This window comes from Pterocles gutturalis, unplaced genomic scaffold (assembly GCF_000699245.1).
Source record: "Pterocles gutturalis isolate BGI_N339 unplaced genomic scaffold, ASM69924v1 scaffold14073, whole genome shotgun sequence".
Classification (NCBI taxonomy): domain Eukaryota; kingdom Metazoa; phylum Chordata; class Aves; order Pterocliformes; family Pteroclidae; genus Pterocles; species Pterocles gutturalis.
In genome coordinates, this window is record NW_010120691.1 from 110737 (window position 1) to 119158 (window position 8422).

The following is an 8422-nucleotide window of genomic DNA, read 5'->3' on the forward strand; positions in this document are numbered from 1 at the left end:
TTTTGAAGTGTAATAACAGTAGTTACAGTAAGCAGTAATAACCACCACAACAATATTTGTACAAAGGAGTCAGGAGGTAACTCAATTATGGTACAGAGCTAGACTACAGGAATTAATGGAATATTCTGTAATAAGGTCTTCTGGCCTTCCCTTATCTGAATTAATTAAAATGCAGTTTCCCTTTCTCTTCCTTTTCTTTATGGCATCATCCTCCCAACAGGGCTTTGTTTGATACCACAAGCATCACTTTTACTCCACTAAAAAAAAAAAAAAAAAGATACTTCCTTTTCAGTATTTCCCTCCTTGTCAAAGTTTTTGTAATAGATGTATAAACAACATATAATTTAATAAAGCTGACTGGGAATGCTTTTCCCCCTTTGCACTGCTGCCTCTGCTGCATCACCCCTCATCAGCCAAGGGCTGGTTGCTTCCCTGAGGCTCCTGGAGCCTCCTTGCTTTGTCTAAGGTGGTCCCAGGCAATTCCTTCTGGGTTAGGTCTGAACCCCAGGTCGGGGAGCTGGGGTGGAAACAATGGAGCACAACAAATCCAGCTATGGACATTATCAGTGCTTAAAAAAAGGCAAAGCTCAGGCCTTTGCCTCTTTTTGAACACAGGGAGGTGTAATATGGACAATCCAGCTGCCAAACCTGCCCGTGTGCTCTTGGCCAGATGCTGGGAAACAAAGCTTTCAGATGGGTGACAATATTTCAGCAGAAGAAAATGTACTATGGTGGTGTGGAGACCTGTCCTCCAGGAAGAGAAGCGCTATCTTCAGTGTTTCTGTCCCTTTTCTCCTCATAAACAGCAGTTTATTGTTTGCTTTTAAACATAGCACTGAAACTGTTATTATTTTAATTAGAACAAGCCACAGGCACCAAATCTGAGAAGAATTTGTGACACAAGTACGGTTAAAGCTATTTGAGTGCTTTCCATGTAGCTCTCCCTCTGGGGAGACATGAGCTTTTCAGCTGGCTTTTGTTTGCCAAGCCTCAGATGGCTGGGGGACCTGACAAACCATAATTACTGCAGTTATGAATCTGGAAGTTGTGACCTCTGTTTTTTTTTACGAATTCACCTATCTCTCTTCCCTACATCAGCATCAGCAAGGACAAAAAAAAAAGCAAGCCTCATAGGATTTAAATGTCCTGAGTTAATACTGTACCAAGCGTCCCCCAGCAGAGTTTTTCCCCAGCAGAAGCAGAACCCCCGAGACGCAGCCAGAAACCCCCGGCTCTCCATCTGGGAGCTGGTGGGGACGGGGGAAATGGCTCCCGCCAGCCAACCGCTTTCTGCAGTGAAAAGCTGTGCTCTTTTGTTCAGAAGGTGATAGTGAACACAAATAAGTAAAAAGGCAAAACTTCCTGGCACTCTAACGGCGTTTGGGGCCCCTTTTCACCAGGGGCTGTACAAGCAGAGAGAGAGGCCCAGGCCTGATGTCAGGCGTGCAGCGGGTGCCCGTCCTCCCACCACAGCCTGCCCCTCCCTGGCCTCCTCAGCCCGGGGCTCTGCCCCAGCCCCCTGCACTGCTGTTCACTCTGCAATTCATATCCCTGCTTAGTATAAGCCTTTAGGAAGAAGTCCCTACATCTGCTGGATAGCACAGCCCAGAGCCCCCACACCAGCAACTGTAGGAAGGAATGCTCTTGCCAGTCTGGAATCAAACATGTGCTGGGACGAGAAAAGGGCTTTTTCCCTGATAGCATCACTGACTCCCATCATTTAGTCATGGTCAGGGAATTTAAACATCTCCTCAAGTGTGAACCTTGACCATGACCCTTGTGCTCTTCACGCACCACACCAGACTGATCCTTGGGCTTTGACTCCATCAGCACTTCAGCTGGCTCAAACCAAGGCTTTTTATTTCACCATATTTGGAAGAAAGAGGCTTGGCGGGTCCTTTCTTTTCTCCCCACAGTGAGTATGCAATTTTGTAATATTGCCATACCAAAAAGCTAAATGCAAAACAGACCATGTAGCATGGCAACAACTGCTGTGACAACCAGCTTCACTGAATACGTCTAAGGTTCCTGGGTAATTAACATGCATTTACAACAATTTTAAAACTACGGAGCTTATTTGGAAAATCAGCTGGACAAAGTCTCCTGAGAACTTCATATCTTGTTATCTCAGCCTGGATCAAATCAAACTGTGTAAAATTCCTGTAACAAGAAAGGTTAGGCAGAGGTGCTTTGTCCTTATTGGTAAACGGCTGAAGCTTGCTTCCAGGTGGTCTGCTACAAACCTTCTGCAATTATTCAGAGTCTGCCTATTAAAAACTCGCAAAAGACCTTCAGCTGCAGTTTTGACCCATATACCTGTGGCTTTTGTCCTGAAGGAAGTGGTCTCAGTTTTATGTGATAATGGCAGTTGTCTCCATTTCCTCCAGCCAAAGCTGCTCAGAACAGTTTCAGGAAAAAAAAATCCTATGGAGGAAGCAAAGCATATTCTTCACCACTTTTAATTAATTCTTGAAGGACACTGAATGAGCACTGACTCAGCAAGCTGCCTGCCTGTCTCAGAAACAGCCTGATGAGCCCAGGTTGCCAGTCACCTGGGAACTCTCATAGCACTAAACTTGTGTTTTTCACCCTCAAGATTTTCTGGCTTGTTTCCTCTTTTTCTCTGTGTCTGTAGAGAAGTTTACAAAAATAAAATGTTTTCACTAAGCCAGATCTGTTTTTCTTACAGAAAAGTTGAAAACCAGTCTTGTTAGGTCAGTAGTGGTCATGAAGCTCATGCTCAGTGTCATTTGCTCCCTCACACACACAGGCAGTGGTGAGCTAATCTGCAAGGCTGACTAAATTAAACACAGAAGGGATCTCAGTTCCTGGCCTCCTAGATGGAAAATGCTGGAGGAGGATGAACCTTAAAGTACTGAGCAAAAATTACAGTGACTCCACTGAATGACCTGAAATTGTTTTCAGCGTGGAATTAAAAAAAAAAAAAAAAAGAAAAAAAGAAAAAAAAGGCACACATAGACAAACCCAAACCCTTGAAAAAGGAAAGAAAAAAAAAGGAAAAGTATACTACAGGGGCCAATGTTATAAAATAACTCTTCTATTACATGATATTGGTCACAGGGAAAGGGTTAAAGAGTGCCAGAAAGGAGAAATATGATGATATCACGCAGAAAGCTTTCTGTGGAAAGATTTTTGCAAAGCAGCAGGGAATTTCCATGGGGCACAAGGAGGCTGATTCGACTGTGTGTGATTCTTGTTTTGCCATGGTGTATAACACTGATGAAACGCAACAGCAAAACATGCCTATTGAACCTATATTTTTATGTTCCATATACTGCGCAGAAGTGTGCTGTTCAGGATCTGACAGCACACACTGATTTCAGGGCAGCCAAGCCAAATCCAATAGGCAAATTCTTATCCTATCCCTAAAGTGAAGAGAAAGAGCTGGTTCAGTGACACCCAATGATTGCTCACAGGCTGAGTAATGATAAAGCCAGCCTTGTGTTTTCAGTTTAATTAAGTAATGGGTGGTAAAGAATCCATAAAACAAACGGGAGCAATAAAGCCATCTTGTACTTAAAAACAGCATTTAATCCTTGTTTGCACAGAGAGACTAGACATCTTACTCTTGTGGGTCATTACGCTTTATTTCACTCCGTGGGTCCTGAACCTGCTTCACCACAATTAGTCACATTTATAGGAATAGGGAAGATGAAAAAAGCAAATTCTCCTGGTCCTTTTAGGACTAAGATCCAGCTTTTCGTATTGCAATAATTCTGTCAGTATAGCCGCTTAATTCAGTTAAGTCAGTAGCGCCCGAAAAACACAAAAGTGGCAGAGTACAGTGTTGTTTCCTGTATCCTGATCTTTCTGTTCTTCAGTTTGTCATAACAATTCACCAACTTTGGACAAAAAATAATTACTCTCTCTCTGTTCAGCTCTTCCCAGATGCAAAAAAAGGGGACAGTAGCTTGCACTCACAGGGAAGCAAAATTTATTCCTCTTTATTAAGAACTATATTTTTTCTGTTATTAAATGTTAGGGATGTCATCTACCAGTATTACTCTTTTTTTTTTTTTTTAATACAAATTCCAGGCAAAGGAAGAGTCCAGTAACTGGACTCTGTGCACAGTTCATGGCAGAGTTCAGTCTCGCACCAAATCTCTCATCTTCTGGTTCCTTCCTGGCGACCCTGTTCCAGCACTATTTGCTGTCTGCTTGTGTTTTCCTCTCTCCACGCTTGGTGGCTTCTGCTCACAGAGGGGGGGTATATCTCAGATGAATATCCTCCCAACTCCATCTGCACACTTCAGTTTCTGATCACCTTGCAGATGTTAGGCAAGTTGTAGGTGTTAGATCCTAAAGTTTCCCTTTTCTCTCTCTAACATCTAGCATAGCAAGTGTTTAACCTATCATGCTCATCATTGATTTCATGGAGGTGTCACCCAGCCTCCCTTGTCACAGAGTATTTGAGTGAGAAGTGGAAAAGGATTTTATTTCGTTAATAATTTTCTCATCCTGTCGCCTAGCAGAACTCCAAAATCATATGAATCTCATTGTTCTTTGTTATAAAACTGTGTTTGAAAACAAGGTGAGTTATCACCTTACTGTATTGGCTAGACTTGAAAACACAGGAAATCAGTACTTTGCATGTCTGTATTCTACAAAACATTCTGCAAAATATGCTTCTGTCAACTATTAATTTTACCTCTGAAGATGTTTTTCTGTCTCCACAAGTATTTTTTGGACCAAATATTTAGAGACTTTAAGTTTTAAAGACTGAAAAAAGACTTATAAGATTTAAAGGAGTTAAGAGTTAATTTTTTTATTTATAACTAGTGTGCAATTCATCAAGGAACTAACAGAAATTGGGAGATTCATCTGTAGAGTGCATGCCAGTGTTACCTGCCAGCGTTTAAAAATGCATTTCACCTTGGGTTCTTCAGCTGTCTCTTACGCAACTTTTTCATAAGTGGTACGGAAGTCCCCAGTCTGTAACAAAAGCCACATTGTGACTGCTCTGCGGCTGAGCATGGAGATTTCAGAAGAATCTCTCTCTGTTTGTGCATTTCAATGTGAGGGCTCTCACAATCAGACCCTTTGAGCTAGGGGAGTGCAGCAAGTATACTCTCTAGGTATTGCCTGCTGGCAATGATGACCTTTGGGGACATGACCCTGACCTCTCCACACTGGCAATCACATCACTTCAGCGCTGGCCGATGGGACAGAGACAGTGCACTACATGGCTTCAATGCATCTGTCAAAATCTGAAAGGGACTCTATTTTGTCTTCATTCTCCTAACAAGGCTGTTCGTAAAGGGCAGTAGGGATTCCCAAATGATTAACACTAACAAGAGTACATTCTGTCAACCATTTTTTTTCAAGTGAATTGGAAAAGAATTCTTTTCATACAGATTAAGAGGCAGCAGGATAAGCCAGTTTTGAATGGTGAAGACTTAAGGACATGAGCAGATCATGGCAGAGTATGTTAGATGTAATTTTGAAATGGATATGGGCAAGATAAGAAGTATCTGGACATGGCATCTAGCAGGCAAAAACTGGTAGTGTGCATCCACTTTAAAAACCTTAAACAATTCCAACACATTTTTATTGTTAGAGGTGACAAATTCTTCTGTTTTGTTGGTGCTTGCTTCCAATTGCTTTTATATGAAACAAATCCACATATATCTTTTCCAGGTACAAACACATGCATGTGGGCCATGTACTGTAGGCTTAGGAAATCCCATGCTTCCAGGAAATGTTTGATCTATTGTGTGTGTACAGTACAAATTATTTGTGTCTGAGCATTGAACCCAGTGAATCTGACATTTCACTATACATATGCCTCAGAGCTGATGAAGGTCTCCAGGAGCATTGGGCCCACTGTGTGTGCACGGTACAAATTAGAGGAGAGGAGGCTGAGAGAAGACCTTATCCCTCTCTACAACTACCTGAAAGGGGGTTGTAGTGAGGTGGGTGCTGGCCTCTTCTCTAAAGTAACAAGTGATAGGACAAGAGGAAACGGCCTCAAGTTGCACCAGGGGAGGTTTAGGCTGGATATTAGAAAAAATTTCTTCACTGAAAGAGTGATCAGACATTGGAACAGGCTGCCCAGGGAAGTGGTGGAGTCACCATCCCTGGAGATGTTCAAGAAATGTGTAGATGTGGTGCTTAGGGACACGGTTTAGTGAGTTAGGTGGTGTTGGGTTGGACTTGATGATCCTTGAGGTCTTTTCCAACCTTAATGATTCTATGACTATGATTTATCCACTTATGTAGAGTAGATGCCTCCAAAAATGCCAGCTGTCTGGCACTCACCCAGAGAGATCGCTAACTAGTTGAGCACCCCAAAATCCAAGACAAACCCTTCAAATTCCGCTTGGACAGAATTTGAAATCAAGATGTATGACAGCCCTGGCTATACGCCTGTAAAATCACCAATCCTTGGGATGAATTACTCGGTTAAGCCAGACAGTAAGCATGAGGCAGACATACTTCGTTCTGCAGCTTGGTGCAAGCAGCTACCCAGTGTCTTATCCAAAGTAGCAAGCAAAGATGAAGAAGAATCACACGAATGAAAAGGAGTAGTGGAAGCACAAATGCAGTAGATCCTGTCTAAAATCTGGTCCTGCAGGAAGTTTGATGCTGTTCACTGCATTCACTCAGTTCCTCCTCAGAGAACTATCTGTAGTAGCGAGGAAACTCTCACAAAAGGTAGTGGAAAAGCTGTATTTCTTTTTTGCTTTCTACTTCTCTGGAAGTGTCACTTGTAAGGTAATCAACAGCCCTGTGTAAGCACCCCCCAGGGACAGCACAGTCTCAAGCCAGCTGGAGTACATCAGGCCACTATGCATGCGTGTGTGTGCAACTACAAATACCAAGGAGGTTAGGAGGAGGAGGGTAATGTGCAGACTAATCCAGAATCTTGTCTCACAATACAATTGATAAGCCTTTGCCAGCAACTCACACTTAGCCAGACTCATTATTTATAAAACAACAGGATACAGTTAAAACTGTAGGAAATGTACAGGTTCAAGAGCTCCAATGAGGCTTCAACAAGCAAAGAAGCAAACCAAGTAAAACCCACAGGGGTTGTAAACCGGACAGTGTTAAAAGATTTTTGGCTCTAGAAGCACAAACTAGCTTTTCTAAAGAAAAAGAGATATTAAAATAGTCATCACATAAGGGGTCAAACTTTCTACAGCTTTCAGTACAGCTTCTAACACTGCCTGCATTTATGTGGCAATTGTGGAAGAATATCTACTTATTTTATTTTAAATCATTCTAAAGGGGCTATCCTTTCAACCAGCATGATCCCTAAGATCCATTAAGGAACTCTCAGTATTTATAGGATTTTCTGTCTCTGAAACACTTCAAAAGACAAATGCATTAATTTTGGTTGAATTAAGGTAACAACATAAAGAACATAAGCACAGAACATACTATCTACTGGAAGACATCTAAAGTGACTACATACATTGCAAGTGTAAGCTTTTTAAGCTCCCTACATAATCAATTAAGGGAGGCAGATACTTCCAGAGAGCGAACATGTAAACTAAACAGGTGCTCAAAGTCATGCAATATGCCTTTGAAGTTTTCTTTTTGCTTAGCTTTAAGTGAAGTCTGGCTGTTACTTTCTCCCTTCCTATAATTAATGCACCCTTTTAAGTAAATGCCACCACTCCACTCAAATTTTTTTTCAAAGGCTTCAGGACCTAAGCAAACAAGCAGTACTTATTTTCATGAGATATTGGGTTTTCCTTTAAATATGTTTTAATATATATGGGAGGCAATGATTGAGCTACAAAGTATGAATATGTAAACTCTCTAATGTATTCGTTTACATTTTAGTCATGAATGGTATCAGTTACCCTCCAATTAATGAGAAAATATTTTGAACATTTTTACTTAATAGTATTCACAGGACTGGACTTAAGTAATGTAAAGCAACACACTGAACTTTTTAAGCTAAGCAACGCACAGCTTTTAAAGCTATTTTATTGAAAAAACGCTTATGTGGTGAAGATACTGTTGAAACTTTCTACACAGTGAGGAGCAACTTCACATTGTCACTATAAAAATCCTGGATCAGATTCTCAGATAGTTAGAAACTGTTACAACCTTACTGGCTTAATTTATCCCTTATGTTTAAATTCAGAACATCCTTCTTTGTGGTACTGCTAATGTTGAAGTTATTACAAATTGCAAAAATTTCATCAGCAAATGTAGTTCTCACCAGTTAGATTTTCTCAGCAGCTCTGGTTTGGCTGTCTCAAGAAATTCTGAACCCTCAGCTTGTATTTTCCATGTTGTATTCTACTTTGTGGCATACTGGATCAGTCAGAAGGAACGAAAAACTTCCTGGAAAATGCTGTAGCCAAATTCAAATCAAGATGTGCAAATAATTCTATTTTTTGCCACTCAAGAACATTGGTAAAGATTGTATGAGTTACTCTGGAAA

General features: G+C 41.2%; 1 protein-coding gene across 1 annotated transcript in view; it reads right to left on the reverse strand.

Annotated features, from left to right (window-relative positions):
- Nucleotides 1-8422, reverse strand: part of ARHGAP28 (Rho GTPase activating protein 28) — a 70523-nt gene that overhangs the window by 31203 nt on the left and 30898 nt on the right. The window lies entirely within an intron of this gene.